The sequence below is a fragment of the Trachurus trachurus genome (genome assembly GCF_905171665.1).
Source record: "Trachurus trachurus genome assembly, chromosome: 17".
Taxonomy (NCBI): Eukaryota; Metazoa; Chordata; class Actinopteri; order Carangiformes; family Carangidae; genus Trachurus; species Trachurus trachurus.
In genome coordinates this window covers 31,761,161-31,782,433 of record NC_139900.1, presented here as the reverse complement: position 1 = coordinate 31,782,433, position 21,273 = coordinate 31,761,161, and positions in this window count along the sequence as shown.

Sequence of the window (21,273 nt, the reverse complement as noted above, 5' to 3'; positions counted from 1 at the left end):
ATTTGGCAGTCAGTCCTTGTTCCAACAGGATTAAAAAAAAGTCTTTCATTTGATATAAATATATGCAAAGAGAGTGGTGTGGTGATCTGGGTGCCAGAGGTGGCGCTTTACTCTGGATATTCTGGCTTGGGCCTGTAAGGGACATAAATTAACATGAATTAACACATGCATGCAATAAGAAAATAATTAATTCAAGTTATCAGTCACCTCTTCCATTCCAGGAATCTGATTGACAAGATAAAGTAATGTGCAAACTGCTTTTCAAAGCTAACAGCCTGGAGCACCCCTCCTATTAGTTAGTCATTCCCTCAGTATCACACCCGGAATCTGTCATTTCACAATTTTCTCCTATAATGCATATGTGCCGCTCTCACCACTCCACTACAGCAACTGCCATCTAACAAGTTGACACAGAGAATGATACAATTCACGTCCAGTATTCAGTTCCATATACAGCAAGCATCTGAGGCAGACGGGTCAAGAATATGGTACATTCTGTTCTCTCTAAAATTGCTTTTTCCAGGACTAAACTAGATAAAGCTCCCATGATATCCTTCAAACACCTAAGAAGAGGTTTTAGGATTTAAACGCACACTCATCAGATGAAAAATATTTTTTTGCAATGATATTATGCAACATCTCCTACCTTTCATATTCATACCTGTCTAGTGTCTAGTTTCCATGGGTGTTAGTCTGAAATATGTATTGTCTCTTATGCAAGAGAAATGTGGTCAAATCAGCAGCATTTAATCACACAGAGTAAATACACACAAATAGTTCACATACAGATAGATAGTTCCTGAGAGAGAGCATGAATGAGTAAGCTATATAAAATGTGGAAATGTGGAGTTTTCCAAGTTTATCTCATAAATTATTATAAGGATTTGCCAAACTTTCCCATTTGCATTGTGTATAGCCAAGTAAAAATATAAATTTTGAACAAGAAATTCTTATTAATTATTATGAACAAGAATTACCACCTCCTGATTGGATATCTCCAACACAAGTGACTGACAAGATTCAGGTTACATCCCTGTTTATCCATATCATATGGGAGACAACGCGCTCAACTCACATGAACAAAAACAAAAACTGGGTGCTGAACTTCTAATGAAGTATAAAGTTGAAAAATAATGTAGTAAAAAAAAACTTTATCCATATCATATAAAACATAAATATAGGCTAAAGGATTTGTGTGACATTGTGTTATAATGTATGTGAAACCTTGAGCTCTAGCTGTGCTTTTGTGCACTCACAATGACTTTGACCTTTGACCACCAAAACCTAATAAGTTCACCTATTGGTCCAAATGAAATGTTTGAGTTAAATTTGACAAAATTCCCTCAAGGTGTAGTAGCTGAGCCATGGTTTCCTCAAAAATGAGGCAGGTGGATGGGCGGACATACAATCGAGACATTACGTTCTGGGCCTGACTGTCACTGGTCAAACAAGAACATTTATCATTTTAACAGCAATGTCAAACTGTAATAAGACCAGTCTGTTTTTCAGCAAGTTTTCATATGCTGAGTTTAACATCTCCATGTTTATGTGTTTGGCTGAGTTAGGTAATAGGCTATTGCCTGTTCATGATGCTATTGCAAATAAAGGGAAACACAGTCTCATGAGAATTTTACTAACATGTTGTCATTTGAAGATGAAGTTCAGTCTGTACTGGAGCATGTTTTGATAAATGGTTCAGTTAAAACATCTCCATCTTTTAGCATCTTTAGTTATCTGCTCTGTTACCTAGTTTAGCCGGTGGTGTACGGTGGCCTACAACCACCTCAGCCTTGTACCTGTCTGCTCTGCTTCATTTATCAGATCTGATAATGGTAAGGATACAGCAGGTCTTGAATTAAGTTCAATTCAGTTGAATGTAGGATAGTTATAAATCCAGTATGTTATCAAAGCTTGGTAAATAGTTAGCTTTGATAAGATAGTTAGCATCATCATCTCTGTGAGTGGGCTAAAGGGTTAACTTCTTATGTTTCATTAGCGTGTAAAACGATCCCCAAAGCTGAATTCATATTTATAATAGTTACTGATATTTTGTAGCTGTCTCTTTATGTGGTGAATATCAAAAGGTTTTTTTGTGGTTTGAGAACATAAGTTAGTCGTTGTTGAATTGTTTCATGTTTTATCATGATGATGTGAAGCTGCTGCCCAAAGGGGAATATATTACTCGTAATTTAGTTTGCTGAAGGTATTAACATGACAAATTTGCTATCATGTTTTTGAAGTATGACCAAAGGGGTTGAAGTAAAGTGAGCTTTAAATCAAAAAGCACACTTAACCAAATTTGGAAAGAAAAAGAAGAAGCTAAGAGGAGGATAGTGTACACAAAAGTTGTACTGTTGCCTGTGAGTGTGGTGACAGCCGGTCCCAGTCCCTGCAGCCCTCACCGTGCACTGTGCAAGCCTGACGGGAAACTGACTGCAGCTCAGGACATGGCCTTGTTTGTTCACAGTCCCCCCTCTCTGAAAAGAGTTATGCTGTCTGTTTTGAATGGACAGCGTTTTTCTTTGTGTGCCCGATCAAAACAGAGGGCAAAGTTAGTCAGCAAGTTGCATAGCTTCTGCATTCTGATTCTTCAAGCCTCTTTTGTATGAAGTTTAGCACAATGTTTTACACTGTGTTTGACCTGAATGGCGTGCTGGAGGTAGGACATTTTTTACAAACTACAGAATAGAAACGGGTAGAAATGTAATTTTTCTATCAGATATTACTCAGTCATGTTTCTGTGGTAGAACTAAACAAGTAAACTGGTCATATGGGGTTAGAAACTCAGCTATAATACAGAAAATGACAGAGTGCAGTGTTGCTGAAATATTTATATGCTTTTATCTGATCTATTTCCTAACCACAAGGTATTTGCCTGCGAATCCCTGGCACTTTTGATATTACCTGAAGGCAAATGGTATATAGATTTATACAAGTTATTTACAACAACAGCCAAGCCATTCCTCTGGAAACTAGGCTGCAGATCAAAGGATTGTTTTGATCTCTACTTAGCATATTTGTTTAACCTAGCCAGTGATTCTGAAAAGTGCACAAGCTTTTCGGTGATATGCAGAGCACCCTTTATCCGTCTTTTTCTTCTGTTAGCTCTGGATTTAAGTACTTTCTGTATTTAGGAGACAACTGGATTTGCCAGCTTTTGAAATTTAGTTGCCCACTGCTAGCAGTCTTGGCACTCAGAAATAGATAACTAGGTATGTTCCACTGCTAATCCTGATCGGCCTTGTAATAGTATTTGCGGACTGTACAGCACTCAATTAGGGCATAATGTGCTATTTTTATTTCCTTTAAGTTGGATTAAATGTGAAAACATGTTTGTTTTTTTTCAGTTTCCTTCTACTGTTAACTGTGTGGGTACTTTGCAAAGTATTGTTTTATACTGTTTCAATCAGTACCACTCTCTCCACACAGGACTGCAAAATGTCAGGAGAAAAACAATGTCCAAGCGCTCTCTAAAAAAGATGCCAGGGCAATCAGGAAATTTTCTGGAATGCTTAAGAGAATGCATATGCACACAATGCCCTAATTCTCTCTTACTTTGGGTTTGGGAAAGATGAGCACAGGTTTATTGAGAGCCAAAAAAGGGGGCAGATGGCTCACAAGAGGGATAAACCTGGGAAGTCATGCTGTAAATGTGTTTTACAGAAAACAATGAAAGGAGCGGACAAAGCGATTGTGGCAAAGTCCTTTGGAAAATGGAAAAGCAGCTCTCTAAGGTCCAGGACCATGGAGAAGCCGGATGAGCCGTCCGAGGAGAGTAAGGAGGAGAGCCTATCCAACTGCACCTGTGAAGCCCCCCAACTCGGCAAGAAACCAGTTGGTAAAAGTACCTTATTTTCTTATTTCAAGTCCGTTCATACTGCTGTGTCTCCCAGCTTATTTTTCTTGTGGCAATTTTAATTATTACTGTGGTGACTTGTTTTTTTTTTGTTTTGTTTTTTTTCATTTGACTCTCTGGCCTGCCATATCCGGTGAACAAACAAACCACATTGTTGGGCAGGAGAATTCCTTTTGAGGGAAAGTGTGTCTCCGATGATACAGTGTTGCCAGAAAAAGACAAAGCAAAAAATAGCAAACACAAAAACAGTCACAGGTGCATGGGAAAAAGAGAGAACCGAGTGAATGGTCACTGCGGTCCCCAGGAGGTCTTTCAGTGTTAGCCAGTGCGGTGGGTGGACTTCTGACAAGGACGTTGGTTAGCAGCCAGGTGGAGTGTGTAACTGAGAATGCTCCTGTTTATTCTTTTCACATGCTAATGTGGCTCCTATGTGACTTTAATGCGGTAAAACTTTTTCTTGGAGTTAACATTTTTGTTGTTTCAATACCTGCTCTTGTATCACAGTAGTGGGCTGATTCAAAGGCTCCGCACTCTTTTATATAAGTCTGGGAACGTGCCAGGGATAGAGATATATGCAAACCATGCTGTACATAAAGACAGACTGGTGGAATATTTTCAGTGCAAACAGGTCCAAACATATGGCTTTTAAATTCATGAACCAGACAGAGAAAATGAACGGATCACAATGTGCGTTAAAAGTATGATTATGAAACACGATTCTTACAGTGAACGTATATGAACACCGTCACTGTAATGCCTAGAGGTGCCAGTTTTTGTGGCCTAGTGTTGAAGTGGAGATTGATATCTAATCAATCTATACAAACAAAATATGTACTCCTTAATGATAATTTTATCTCATGTCGCATTTGGCTCTTATCTGGTTTTGTAGCCTATTGTGCCCCGTGTTGTGTAAAATGTTCAGTACAGTGTAATGTCTTACAGTGGAGGATTTGTATCTCTCCAAAAAACTAAAATTAGGCTGCTGTCACCCTGTAATGAAAGACTACATGAGCTCTAAGCAAATGCACCCCTATGTGGTCAAAGTAAGAACAGTGTGGTATTTGGATGGAACACACAGGCCATGCAGTCCTCATCAGGCCATTGTCTCTATTTACTACTATGCTGTTAGTATTGATACTACAATAAATATACTCTATAAAAATATATCTTAGCTTTCATTAGTGGTTCATGAGCCAGCCTAATGTCTAATTCAGCAGCACAAAAGAGCAATATGGCCTCACACTATGGGTCTTTCCATACCTTGTAATGTACAATCTGTAAATAGCTTCAAAGGCATTGCATCTGCCATCTGCACTTCTAGGAACTCTTCTGCATAACCATTAAAACAAGCTGTCTCAGAGGACATCATTCGTATTTCAGCCTCAACCCTGAATTACTGTGTGTTCATTATAATTATAAGGGAGGAGTGTTGCCAGGCTAGCCTGCAGAATGCCAGGTGCACACTTCCATAATCTACCATTTTAAACAACTCAGAGCATTAACAACAGTATCTATGTGCTATTCAGCCATTAGTTCACTTTGGCTTTCATGCTCAAACTCACATCAGTCATCCGAACATTTTGTGCCACAACAGACATACAGGAAGAAAGTGCAATACTTTGTAGTGTTCCATTTTCCTAAGCCTGCTTAGGTTATGTGACTGAGCCATGCCGCTGTGTGAAATTTTATCCCGATACTGGCACTGTATCCTTGTGAGGGAGTCTTGTAAAATAGGTTTACTTAGCGCCTTTGCTGGCATTTTCCGAAGATAGCAAATGCACAAACACTGTCCATGATCGGATTAACCGTTCTACAAAATGATGTAACTCTTTGTCTTTTTTGTGTGGCATAGGTTTCTCTGCTTAAGTTTAGTGGTCATCCACAAGAGAATAGAAACATTTGAAATCCAGTCACATCCTCATAATCCATATATTACAAATAAAATAGATGACAGCCTCGGTTAATCACAGCCTTTGTCACACAAATGTGACATGTAACTGCCCAGAGTGAATCACTCAACCACAAATTCACTAGAATTTTGCAGATACTGCCTCGAACGGCACAACAACAATCCTTAATTAACACAAGTCCTAATTTGAAAGGCATTTAATTTTGAACTTTGCCTGGTGTTCCTCTCTGGTGTTGAGGCACAGGATTTAAATTCCATGTGATAAGTGTGAAAGATTTTTTAAGCATCCATATACAGTATAAAGTACGCTATGCCAAGTACACAGAGAACATGAATTTGCACCTGAGGACATATAGCTATACATCCAGAGTCACAAGGTGTGTCAAGACAAAATGTTAATTACACAATTTATGACAGAAATCAGTTGAAATATCTCCATGGATCTTGCTTATTTACATTTTAATTACTACTATTACTTATTCTTATTTTTTGGATGTGGCCATAGCAAGCCCAATTCCTCCCCTACACTAGAAAGGAGCAAAATGACTGTTTTCCACTGGAGGTTTAGATGCTTGTTTATCACTTTTAAATACCATCATCTTTGCTGAAATCCCCTCTCAAAAGAACCTTTCACTTGCTGGAATAAATTCAAATTAAAATTTAAATCCCTCTTTGCATTTCTTCAGCCTTTTTTAAAATAGCTGCCTCCTTTTAGAAAGCTGTTTATGTAGTGATCTGTTCATAATCCAGTTTGTTTCTCAACAGCGAAAAACACAGAAATCGTATTATCACTATCTTGGAGAGATGATGCGAGAAATCAGGAAGTATAAATGTCTGGATCTGTAGAAGTTTTCAAAGTTGTAAAGCTGAGGAATATGGCAAAAGCCTTTCAATAAAGTAGTCTGTACAACTGCGATTTGACTTGCAAATGTACAGAAATATAAAGTACATTGTGTTGTGATAAGTCAAAAACATTTCACCTACCTTTGGCAGAGCTAATGTAACAACAGACAATGTGTGCTCATTCAACAAATACACAACATTTTGGCATGTTGCACACAACATATAGACACCGTTTGTCATATACTGTAGATAGATGGCTCATCATAAATGTTGATGTGTGTGACATACAGCTATTGATGTAAGATTTGGAAGATTAACCCTTGGCACTGTGGCTGACAAGTCATGCAGATCTCTGTAAACAGCTCTTTCTAATCTTAGGAGGTGCTCACCTTCCATTATACAGAGAAAAACAATATCTAATCAGAAATGTAACAAATATAAACAGAAACAGCAGACACATTTACATGCAATGCCTTTTGATAACCACCCATTTCAGAGGTAAAATGACACAGAAGAGGCCATAGGGAAATTTAATTTGCTCAAGCTAGATTGGATTTATTGTTTGGAAACAAATTATAATTGTGTCTCCAGAAAGTTAACCAAGATCTAAACAAAAGGAAATCAATGACCCACCCCCATTAATCACTCAAAACCAGCTACTTGTGCTGAAGAAACTTACTTCATAATCAATTTCTTTGTTTTGCTCAAAGGCCATTTGCATTTTAGTTCATGTCAGCAAGCTTCCTGTATCTGGCGCAATCAAAAAATCGCAAGCCATCCACATTAATGGAATTTTTTTCTCTGTTTATTCAAGTGCATATCTCTGAATACTCAAGATGATTTTAGCTTATTATGCAAACTCAAACTGCCCTACAAAAATAAAGACAGAGTGGGGAAAAAAAACTACTGATGAGTGGCAGACTTAACTTTTCTGAGGCTTCTCATTGCATTGTCTTAGTAAATAGTATATGTCCAGTTCTGTTTTAGTTTTAACGGGTCAGAGCTAACCAGTATCAGCTCCCTTGAATCTTCCAATTGAGCACCCGCGGGACTTGTGAGACCAGACAGAGATGCCTCCTGTTAGTTGTGTCTAGACATACTATTACAGCCACCAAGGTCATTATCAAAGCACACATTATACACACCTGTTACCATTGTTTAGATGCTCGTTTTGGCTGAACACCCATGCTCCTATCTGGCCATTTATAGGCGTGTCTGCTTCATTGTCTCCCCTGCCTGAGTAGAAAAGATGGGCAGGGAACCCTAGAGACACCCAGATCTGGCCCTAACCTCTCAATGACACAACACAATGTGTCCTCGGCCCCTGAACTACAAAAGGCAGACATCAACTGACCAGTCAAGCATGGGCTTCTTAGATGTAAGCAATCAGATGGTCTGATTTGAGGACTGTGCGTGTAGGAAACAAGCCGTGACCACAAATGAGTGCTGCTTTTCACTTTTACTGGTACAGCGCAGGCCCATGCTTTTTTTTGGTACCAAAAAGCTCTGATTTCTCGGATGTAAGTCATTCTGTACATATAGGAAAACTGTTAGTGACCATTAAACATTCCATTGTTGCTGATAAAGTTAATGATTAAGACCTGAAATTGTTTTAAATACTCTACATTTCTAATAGATCTACTTACATGTAGTTTTACGACTTATCAGTGAACGTGTGGTTCCCTGCACACTATGTACATCCTTAAGTGTGAGTTTTACCCAGCAGAAGATCTCTGGTCACCTGTTACATCAAGTAAACCTCTGTCTTCAGCTGGGTAGTCATTTTGTGTGTTCGTGAGTTTGACCTGAAAGTGTTATATTGTTAGTTTTTGGAGAACAAAGTCAAACATATCCGGAGTCCTTGTTGTAAAGGTATCAGTTGAAGGCAGAGACAGAAAGCATCCTATATTTGTCCATAAAACATTTCAAATGTTATTGAAGTATCTTCAAAGGACACTGAATAAACATATTATAAGGTTGCCCACTGTCACACAGAAACTGCCCCAAAGGGAATTGCAGGGAAGTAATCTAATCATTTCTTTTAACTGAGACACTGTGACATGCAGTGTAGATAATGATCCCCATGAAAAATGTACTATATTTTCAAAAGAATATTCCCTGTCTTCTAACATTAACATAAAGATAGTTCTACATCCTGGAGCCATATCAACAACATGTACTTATGTTTGGTTCATCGTATTTGCATATGCAAATAATTTTTTTAAAATTTAATTCAGTCCTTTTATGTGACTTTCTGTGATGAACAAGCGGCATCAAGTGGTTGCACAATGAGGGTTCAGTACCACCAAGAAGAGGCATTTGTGCCATTTTAGACCGAGCTTAAAGCATTATAGCTGAAATTAACCACAGTTTAATATAGATTTTTTCACGTCTATCATATTCAATGGCACAGTGTGAATGTGTATTGTTGTTTTGGTGTACGGGCTGCCATGCGAAATTAGTCGCGTTGCTTTGTTGAAATTACGGGGCGGGGTGTAGAGTGAGGGGGTTTGTTGAAGTTATACTGCTGACATTTTGATCCTGCAGTGCATTAGAAGAATTCAGTTAAACATATTTGTGTAGGTTTCACAGGAGGAAGGTATAGTGCTCAAAACAACAGGGTGCTGTGACACTTCACTTTGCTTACATAATTTGCAGCAGAATGCAAAAAGCTTTTAGACACAGATGTGACCCATTGTAATACCTTTCTAAATGCAATCAAACACTTTCTACAAATATGAGCAGGACTTTTTAAATGTGAACCCTTGTTTGACATGTAATTTTGTCCAACCCACTCCTCTTTCATTTCTCCATCAGCTCTCTCCAGTTATGCCCACATTTTCAGTTGATGAAATAGCTTGACAAAACACTAGTTTATGTTCTATGTCGACTCTGACTGAGGTCTCTCTCATTTTTGAGAACAGATGTTAGAGCAAAAAAAAAAAAAAAAATGTTACATTTTGTTACAGTGGTGTTAGCATCATCCTCAATATGTTGCTTTCTCACAATTTGTCAAGATTGCGTTACATGACTTAATTCCATTTGTTTTTTCCCCCATAGCAATACTGATGTGTAGTCCAGGACATGAAATAATCATCCCCAGAACAAGCTTGTAGTGTCCCCACAGCGAGATTGTCTGCATCAGAAAACAAAGAACATGTTACTTGATAAGATGCTTAGACAGATGATTCTTTACTTTCATGTGTTTGTATCATTATATGTATATTATTATCCGGCTGCGATGCTGAAAAGAGGGGGACGTAGCAGGTCTGCTCTCTTTGTACGTCTCTTTCACTGTGTACCATGAATTGGCTCTTGAAGACAGTTGAAATTAGACTTTCAAATGAGGCATTAAACAAGGTGATGGTCAACTGCCAAACCTTAAGTAATGATATTCTCCATCCTCAAGTCCCCAGCCTTGCATAACCAGATGCACAAATCACAGAAAAAAGAACTGAAAATACATTATTATTACATATTGTGTTCACACGTCAATCTCCAGGGACCTGGGGGGACATCACCGAGAGATAAGCGTGTTTGGGTGGCCCCTACCATCAGCTGGGGAAGGGCTACGCTTGGATCTTGAGGGGGGGCCCCCTCATGGGTATCACTTATTTTAAATCCTGAGCCACACCAACCCACCCCCCTCTTTTGCCCCTCTCGCCCCAGGCTCCACCCAGAAGTGTGGTTGCCTTTGTCATTGTAATCTGGCCCTGTTTGCTAAACGCTTGCACTGTTTACTCTCTGCTATGGGGGCTTGTATGAACAGGAGTCAGCAGGACGCAGGGTGACATCACTTTGGCTAGGGGGGTGTTTGAAAAGCTGCATTTGTGATTTCTCGGGGCCCCTTTCTTCTTTTATTCTTCCTTGTCTCTATCCAGGCCTGTCGAACGCATGAGCTAACCCAGGAGGCTAACATGGCCTACAGGGAGGAATTACACCTAATTACTTGAATAACTGCGAGGCAGCAGCCTTCCGTAGTCACCAAAAATCATTTCCAGGTCTCTGCCTTTTACTGATAGCCAGACTTCTTGTGACAGAAAAGCCTGGACAAAGCGTTTACATTCAAATGGTCCAGGAGAAATGAAACAGACTGACAGGTACAAACATTAAAAAGGGGGGAAATCAAATTAACAGACAAGGATTTCATATCATCTATTTTTGTTGTTGCCGTAGCGATAAAGTCGCAGACATTGAAACTGGTCTGTTGAGCCATTGTTATCATCCCTGGCCATCTGCTGCTGAGGAGTGACATTCCCTCTCATTTGCATGATGAGTGATGTATGAGGAGCTTGGGAGGGCATATGCCCCGGTCTTGTGACAAAGCAAGTGAAAGTTTTTTTTTTTTAAACCCACAGAATGAGGATCGATACATGAATAAGCCTGGATGAATGAGTTAAAAAAAGGACTAAATCACCTGTGAGTGCCTGTGTGTGTTTGCCTGCGTGTATGTCGCATCTTCAGTGAGCGCACACAAATCTGTGGTGCATGTGTCTGTGCGAGTGTACACGCGCGCATGAGTAGAGGCTAGTGCGCATCTGCCTTCTTGTGTGCCTGTTTGTGTGTTTTGCGGATGTGGGAGTAGAGCGAGGAGGGGGGTTGGTGGCTGTTGATGTGCAAATGTGCATCATGTTGAAGGGCTGTGAATGGGGAGGTGTGACGTAAAAAGGGACCCGAACGCAGGTGCTTATCTCGAGGCTGTCAAAGGCACAGTATGTCATATTCCTGGGGACTACCTTTCAAAGCCACAGCACCAGCTCAGCTATCAAGAAACTGGGAGAAAATCAAACTTTTTGGATCACAGCACTAGGTTGGTGTCAAAGTTCTTTTTATTTAATACACTGTCTGGTTTGGTCAGCATTTATCATCACTGATACTCTGTATCGCATATGTGAACGACAAGCCTTTTAGCTCATGCTGTTAGATGCTGTCATATGGAATTCAAAAGAGGAGCTGATACGAGCAAGTGGTAGAAAGTTACTGAGATTTACACTTCGATTCTACTCAGCTGCTAAACTTCTGCGTTCTGTGGATTTTACGTGATGAAATATGGGAGATAGATTTTTTGCTGGCATCTGTTTTGAACCGTGTCAGGGGGTATTTAGATTTTTCCCCCCCATCTCTCTCTCTCTGGTGATGAACGTTGTTTGTCTGACACAAATCAGTGTTCTTAAAATCTTTGCTGGAAAGTGAGCGTAGCTTCTGTCCAGGTTTCAGACAGACAGTTTGAGAGGAGATTAAATGGCTCAAACTGTTTTTTGAGATGCATGACCTATTTTTGATCATCCAGATAACATGAGATACTGTCTACCTAGATTAAATTCACGGCATTTGTGTGGAGTATAAGCTTGTCTTAGAAGAACACATGTTTGTATTGTGTGCAGAGACAAAGCATTGTCAGGTTGCCTGTGGCTTTGACAGTGACAGCTGTACATACAAGACCACTGAGCCTAATGCACTTAAACATTGACTCTGTGTTCCAGTAACATATTTGAACAGTCAGTGAAGTATTTTATTGCATCCTGTTTTGGCTGTCTGTAATTTCCATCGCAACTCCAGTAAAGTTAGAAAACTACAGGCGAACGTTGAACGTACCATGGCAGCAGAATCATTTACTAATCAGCTTTTTGTGTTAAACTCCGTGGGTAAATCTTAGATTAGAACAATTTCAGTGGGACCACATCTGAACGTCGTCTCCTGAATTTCTGTATATGTGTATTATTTGCATGGTAACTGTGTTAAAGTTGGAAGCTAGTTCAGTTAATACTGAATGTGGTGTGACAGTAAATACAGTCGACCATGAACTTTTGTGTTATATGTGGATAAGTCTCAGCTTTGAACAAATGCTGTGGGGCCAAAGCACTCGACAGTCTCCGGAGCAACTATTGATTTAGGACGACGGATGCTGGTTAGAAAAGTTCATCATTTACCAGTAACTTGCGGCGCACCAGTGTCTCAAATCTGCTTGTATGACCCAACTTTAAGCTGATCATCGCTAAATAAAAGTAGGATTTTTTTTTTAAACAAGAGCCCATGTTAGAGGATAAACGTATAGTCCTCCTGATATTATTGTGTTAGATTTTGTTCTTTATTCTGTTGAACAACAGAAAATAAACAGTATAGCCTGCAGTCAAAATATTTATGTAAACTAACATCTCCCTATATCTGCTTGTCATATCTATTCCCATGTCTTACAGTGTTGTTCTACTCTGTGACTGAGGTGTTCAATCATTTTTATATTCGGAGAATTCCTGTTAGAAGTGTGTACATTTTTTGGGGGGGGGTAAAATAAATTGAAATGCCAGTTGTCATTCTGTCTGTTAGCCTCCATTTAATCAACTCCATCAGCTTATTTCAGTCAGCTCGCATCTCTTAATAAACATGAAAAGAGCAACAAAAGACATTAGATAACACAGCATTGTGTAATTCTGTCACACGATGATAACCCTTTGAAAAGTTTGCAAGTCGTTTGGAGATGGTAACTCATGAAGGCAGGAGACATTAGCGAGGTCACAAAGTTGCTCTCCTTCGCTTTGTTTTAATTACAATAGCAGTGCAGGCTGTGGCAGGGATGTGTGGTAGAGCAGTGATAAGTAAGAGGCATTATTCCTCTCTGCTCCACACCCTCCTCTTCAAAGGACAGGGATGTTAGTTGCTACACAACACATTAATGTTAAGTTCTGTTCGCCTCCAGGAACTGTCCATGGTACCTGCTGCCCAACAAAACTGGATGTACAAACTTATTCACAGAGTTGCAAAACACTCGTCGTCTGTGATGGAAAATTAGATTTTCTGTTACCAGACGTCAAAATAAAGTTACTCAGGCTCTGTGATCTTTTAAAAAAAAAATTAAATAGCTCATATTAATTTTAAGTCAATTGCCGCTGGGTAAACAAAATGTAAACAACGAAATTGCATGAAAAAACACAAGCATACATGTCAGTCTAAAAACACACACACACTTACACACACATTATGTTACCTGTTTTTGCCCTACTCAAACTTCAGTTAGTTAATCCAGGAAAATGAATTATGTGGATTTAATTCAACAAGGTCTCAGAAATGATCCATCTGCTGTTGAGCAGCTGGTGAAAGGATAAATGTAATTAATTACTTAACTTTTGAACAGTATTCCAGAAAAAAAATTGTGCTGTTTGTGTCCTACTGGAAAAAAGTAAAGCAACAGTGTGAACAATAAAAATTCAAATTTATTCAATTCTTTATCTTTTAAATTTAAATATTATTTTATTGTAGTTTTGTTTCAAATTCATCTTGTGTAAATATATAATGTCATACACACATATACTGTCAGGAATTTATTACAATTGAGATACTGAGATATATCACTTTAAAATAACGTTTTTAATACATTTTAATTCATCCCATTGTAAATTAAATATACTAATATATGATTAAGCTTATAGAATCTAGATAACATTAATGTTCATTTTAATAATAATTTAGCATATACTTGAATTTTGATTATTTCATTATAGTTCTCTCTTTAATTCTGGGCTGATGTTAAAACTAGTCATGAATAAGAAAACAAATGTTAATCAAATGTTAGTACTATCTATAATGTCAGTCATATTTTCTATCTTAGTGCTACTTTAAAGAAAAATGATGTAAAATGTTAACAAGGTAGGATCATGGGGGGATTTTCTACAACAGAAAAACCCTTTTAGTGAATACTTATATTTGTTTGACAGGGCAAGACTATGAAATGTTCCCAATTAATATTACATGGGATTTTTTTCCGCCTTTCTTTTTTCTAAATATATTTCAGAATTTACCTTGATTGTAATGTACCTCATTGGCTGTGGTTTTGTTTGTTGGCCTAACTATAAAGGATCTGCTTATACCCTTGTGGGTTGGGAAGAATTAGGATTTATGAATTTATTTCCTCTGTTGTATTGTTTAAACAGCTTTGGTTTAGTTTTGATCCCTTCCTCTTGCCTTTGAGGCTGTTCCACGGTGTCAGCTGTTGACTGATAGTAAGAGAACTGCCTCACAGTGTGAATGAAAGAAAACTAGCGGTTGGTAAACACTGATAAGGGATAAATAGAAAGCGGTCAGGCAGAGATAGTTCTGTGGGAGCCCAGATTGTGTGCGGTCTGTTAAAATGAGATTCTGAGCCTGTCCTTTTTATTCTTCCTCTCCTCCCCTCCCCTCCCCTCCCCTGTGCGGCGTTTGTCTGGAAAATCTCCAGTGACCCGGCTCGGCAGTCCCAGGCTGCAGTATTCTCTTTTTGTATTTGTTTTGTTTTCTAACAAGGGTCAAGTTGGCCAATAGACATGTCCCTGATGCTTATAGACAGCTGTCATGACTTCAAGTACTTACAATAGTTACATTTTACATTCATGGTTTTGCACCAACAAGCACAGCAGCAAGAGATTTATTTTTTATTTTTTATTTTTTATTTTTCTTTTGGGAGGGGGGGGCGGGGGACTAAACCTGTGCAATATTTTGAAACACTGAGTTCTTTATGTGTGTTAATTACTTCTCATCACATTATTTACCTTCAAGATATAAGGAGCATCTCTAAACATCCAATCATCCTTTCTCATATTACCCTATACGTGCCCAACACATACAGTGTCAGGCCTGCATGTATATATCACCATGCTATATTAATTACAGTCACATAATTGCACATTTATACTCTCATCATGACAGACCCTGAGGAATATAAATCTCATTTCTCAATTAAAATCACTCTAAATGAGTGTTTCATTCAATTCTTTTTAGGAGCAGTCTGTTCTTTGCAGTAGTCGTTGATTTTTTTTTCTGGGTTATACTATCTTTTGTGTGATTAAAAAGACCTTCAGAGGTCTTACCTTGAGGATCACCATGTGGTGTATTTACACAGAAAATAATTCAGCCCATTGTAGCCCAGCAGCTAATGAGATTGGTTGTTAAGTGAATGACACAAAGGCTACAAAAAAAGAGAGGAAAAAAAAAAAGCTTAGCGTTTCGGGTGAATATCACAGTGTCCCTGCACACACACACCAACCAAAGACACTCTCTCAGCAGCGAGACTCTGGACTACCCTGTACCCCACCTCGATATCCTTCTGCTCCGTCTCCTCCCCGATGACACTATGAGATGCACAACAAAGGCTAAAAGGGGCATGGTAAGTCGAGCTTGCGATTCTGCCCTGTCGGACATGTTAACATGAAGTACATTTAGATGTAGGAGACAAGTGATTGTGTTTGTCTGTGTGAGGATGTGCTGTGCTGTGAAAGCCTCAGGCTCAGATAAGTAGATTCATAGAAGGGTCATTAACATTGATGCTGTTTTGTGTGGAAGAAGAAGATCAACACACTTGACTGTCCTTAACTTTGGCAGTGCTGCTAAAACTTTTCTCTCCATTTCTTTCTCTGAGACACTTTTCTTGCCTCAAACTTGAATTTTATCATTGGAGTTTGTGTCGGAGCCATGACTTGGCTTTTACTCACAGACAGGTTTATTTTTTGCTCGTCTTTGCTTGTGCCTGTTACCGTTGTGGTTCTTCAAAGATCCTTGAGCATAGCTTGACTCGCTGTTATACAAGGATTTATCTAAAAAAGCACTGAAATGTGTAACAGAGCAAAGGATGGCAGTTCAAGGGTCTCGTTGAGCACCTAGACTCAGTTTGTATCGATTGCTGGGCTGTTTAGATACTCACTTAAAAGTGAATAGATGACGTTTCGACACAATCGTTCACGTTTTGAACGCTGAGCAGATATCTTGTATCTTTGATCTCTGGATAGTGGCGCTGAAGCGTCAGTAGTGACTGCTGTAATACAAAAAAAAAATTAAGTGCATTAGCTTATCATGCTCTACTGTCAGGCTGGAAAGTGGGTTAAAGTCCATTGCGTATATTAAACCCTGGACTTAAGTCAAATTTACATTTTGCTAAAGATTACTCCTTTTATTGATGCATATAATCATATTCATGGACCATCTGCTGATTTGGCAAGCATGGATCAAACTCACAAAACAGCCCTGCTAACCTTTTAAGTACAAAATAGTCTGGCTTAACTCTGCTAGCCCAGAAGTGTGTGTGTGTGTGAGTGTGAGAGATTGTATGGATATTGGATAATACTTAATTTAGATCCTCCAGGCTGCTCATGCCATATTTTATTTTATCATGATCGCTTTGGTATCAGAGCACGGCTTGTGTTTGAACAACTGAGCAAATAATGTTTGTCTGACAATAAGCAAGGCGAAATCTCGGTATAAGGAATCTGATTAAACTCTTGACCACGGCGTACAGCCCTGAGTTTATATCTGTCACCATGGTTACGTGGATTTCACAGTGCAGCATTGCACACTTCCACCTGGTTTTGAACGGCTCGACGGGCCTCACCTCTTGAGTGTACTAAAAACACTGCTTAAGGCTTCTCTAGTTGTTCTAATAACTGATTTAGTCCTGAAGTATCTCCCACTGTGTGTTTCACAGAAATAGGAATTCACCATTGGGCATCCTTACTGCATGAAATACTTATGTTCAGCTCATTCCAAACAAAGCTTACGCAGATTGAGAATTCATATGCCAGAGGTAAATCCGAGTTAACACGGATTTATACTGGCATGAGTTAAAGGACTAGAGTTTGTAATCCAGGTGGCCAAGGGATTTTACCATACAGTGGCAAAAATCACTTAAAACTCCCCCAACATCCTGAGCCACTGAGCTCAGTAAGCAGACAGATTGTTCAGAATTGATGACAGAACAACTATATCGGAGCTGGACTCTGTATTTGTGTATGTGTGTGCATGTATGTGTATCCGCGTGTTTGTGTGTATGCACGTATGCCTGTGTTTGTGTGTGCGCATATGTGAACATGTTTGCTTCCTATATATACTCAATTAGTACTAAAGGGGCTGTTTAGAATAAGACCTTGACAGATTGGTATTATTTTCCTTTAACAGGGTAGGGGAGGTGTATGGGGAATACTGCCTTCTATCTGCATAAACATCAGTAGCATAAATAAAAAGACAGCAACCTCAATTTCAATAGCCACTGACTCATAAGTAAATTGATCAAAGTCGCTATAATATCCAAATAATTGATGTTTTTAATGGACTTTAGCTTGATCATCATACACAAAATGTAGACAATACTGGGTGAAAAACAATGATTTGTGATGTGTGTGTGCTAGTGTGTGTGTGTGTGTGTGTGTGTGTGTGTGTGTGTGTGTGCGCGCGCGTGTGCTTACACGCACATGTGCACATGTGTGTGGAGGACAGAGGAGCAGAGATAGAGTGGAGTTGTTTAATGACAGGAACAGCTGACTCATTTAGAGAGAGCAGTGAAAGGTAATTAACCCTGGGAAAACTACAGCTGCCATGCGAGCTGTTCACTTCAGCGCAATCTGATTAGGAATCACTGCTCGAGTCCCTGACTCCTTTCAGACACTGTGTGTTTGAGGTAAACTTTTCCCTTTGCCCCAGAGAGCCCCAGAGCACTGGAGACCTGCCTTTTGTGACGGGGGATTAGCTGGAACGGTTACTACGTTTCTCCAAATTGCAGACCACCTGGTAGCATTCATGCAACCTCCTCCATGAAAGGCCCTCCTTGGGCAGGAACAATGAGCAGGATTACTCTGCTCATTGTTACACCAGGGCTGGAACTTCTTTTTCCCCAAACACCTGTCCCCTAAATTAGACAGGTTTGAAAAACCATGTTCATGACAGAATTCAAAGATTCAAACTAACATGAGAGTGGTTTGGCCGGCTGGAGACTTGCCAACGGATGAATTGTCTGCTGCTCCATTTATTATGCTATTGATGCATATTGTAGTGCAAGAAGATACTAATTTTATTTGTCTCAATATTTTTGGTGTGCTTAATTGGATTGAAATTCTCAAATAAAATAGCATATCATCTGGGCCCCTTTCATACGATAAGAGAACTAAAAGCACCAGAAATTTGGTCAAAAACAGAAATTGGCTCTTTGATGTCAGAAGAAACAATCTGGACTTGGTGCCTCTGTGTGGTCCGGCTCCAGATGAACTCAATTTAGAGGGAAGGCTTTGGGATGACTTTGGAAAGCGATTACAAGATTCATAAATCACCTCGGCAAAGGTGTCACCATCTGACTCTTTTATGGGACTCTTGCGAACTCCGTCCAATAACAAGTTTCCCCTGTAGTTATGCCATCATAACAAATCATTGAAGCGATAGTGGCTAGCCAGGCTCCTAATTGTCTGTTAAGAATTCTGTGAGCTGTGTTCTTTTATTGAAGCATCTCTGTCTTGGAGAAGTGATAAGATGCCAATACGCTCCTCTATAAAAGTACTCTTTGGCAAAAGGCACAAACACTTTGCTTGGCCGTCAGGGTAGCTGTGAGGCTGTTATATCTGAAATCGCAGTTGACTTCAAGATTTTTGACTGTCTGCGTGAATCCAGAAACCTCCATCAGTCGGAGGAATGCTCATAAATTGCCGGCAGAATAATTTTATTTGAGATACAGTGTGTTTTTTTCTTTCTTTAATTTCAAGGGCATATACGTTACAGTGCATATAAAAGCCCAGCATTTTCTTTCACTGAGATGTCATCTTGATATCTAACACATTCAACGGAGTTCATTTATAAAGAGCGATTTCAATATTATCTGTCGTAGTATTTTCTTTTATGTAAAAGAGCTAATTATCCGGTGTTGTTAAGGTTTAGGTTTTAGGTAACCAATAAAAACATCATGGAATTAAAGAAAGAAAAAGACAGAAAGGTTTTAGGTCAAGTTTCAGCCATAAATCTGACATCTTAGACCTCTTTTGTCCCCTCCCCCCTCTTTTATTATACCCCAGCCATTATTCTGATGTCCAGCTGGTATTTAGGGGACTGATGGCTCCCTAGTCACCTCACAAAAAAAAGGGGAAAAAAAGGGCAAGAAAGAAAAGTTGTTTATCTAAATACTCTCTAAACAGAAGCTGATTTTAATCTCTGAGCAGAGCTTAATTTACTCACCACGGAAGCATTTGCATCTCAATGAAAATCGGTAAAAGCACTCACCTGCTTTCTCTGTGTACAGTTTTACCTGCTGTCTACGAAATAGGTGTGAACACTTTTCCAGCAGGTACATTACTGTTAGCTCACCCTTTCCCTTTCAGCTAGTCTCAGGCTGCATGTGTGGCTGATTCTCTGCACACCTCGAACCCCCTATGGGGTAAATATAAATTGTGATCAGTTTGCTGTATCCTCAGACATTCATTACAAGGAAATATGAAAGTAAAAGGTGCTATCTCCTGCCGTTTGCTCTTTATTGTACATAAACAGAATACACTTAGCATGTAAAATTAATGTGAAAATTATTCCCGGGGTAAACTATAAACACAGAAGTTACCCCGCACATTTACCCTTTTTTTCTCCTTCCCCTAGATCAGAGTGTAATTGCCAGTAATCAGGTCTGTTTGCTGCTGATAAAACCACTCTGAATGCGAGGAACCCTCTTTGTGTGATGACTCAATTATGCCAGAAGTGGCTCATCAAACCTGGCCCATCAGCTGCTTTAATAAATAAGGAGGAAAACTTGCTGCAGGCGCATTATAATTCCATTCATTCCATAATTAAATCCATTCCAGTTTTAACCCTTCACTCAGTGTGCTTCTGGAAGAGGAAACAAAAACAAGGAGAGAGAGGGGAGGGTGGAGGGGTGAGTACACACCAGACAGTGACCTTGCACAGAGCACCCATCCGTTCCCTATAATTCAAAATGATACTGTTGAAGAAAGGTTAAGAGAAAAAGGCTCATGGAGAAAAGGATGGGAATCAGTTAAGACACAGCCTCTGTTTTTTATGTATGCATTGTTTCCACACACAGCCTTAGACAGTAATTATATTAAAAGAGTAATCTAATCATAACAGTTGGTTGGTTGAGTGTGCAGCACTGACATTTTGAAATCTTATTTTGTCTAATCTCATTTGCCTCTATCATCTCGCCTGTACAACCTATCTAAAGGAAATAATAAAAAGTAAATAATGTAATTAATTTTATGGTCTCCAGAATCTTACTTTGCTACTCTGGCCTGGTTTATTGGTTTCAAGATGAGGTATCAGCACAGAGTTTTTCACTCCATCACAATAATGTCTGTGTTAATTACATGAGAGCATCCCAAGTGCACGGATAAGCTGGGAACAAGGGGACACAAAGACTCAAGGTCAGTGATGAATATCCACAGCAGCTGCACGGTATTAATAAGGCATTATATGAAAATAATAATAATAGCATCACTTTCAGCAAAATGCGAGAGTGTGGTTAGAGTAATGTCAGGAGCGTTGGGGTGTTTTACAGATATTTCCCCTCCATCATCTCATCTTGGATCCAGCCCTTTTCTGATAATGGTGCGATGCAATGGTTATTCATGATTGCTGGACTGGGAAGGTCTCTCTCTTTTTCTACCCCCAGTCGCAGCCCATTCTCTCCTCTGTGGTGGGAATGCTGGCAGATGGGGTTAGGGGGGAATGGGCTGGGCTCAAGGACACCTAGCAGCCAGATTAACACATAGAAAATCTCATGGACCCTCAGCATCAGGCTGCCTCCTTTCCCCCCTGAGAAATCTGCCCTAGACGTAGGGAAACAGTCCTCTGAGAAGCATTATTTGTGTTGGACTTGGGGTTTGTGTATGTGCGTTTATGGGGAAGGGGGGGGTGTGCATAAATATGATTCAGCAGATGACGAACC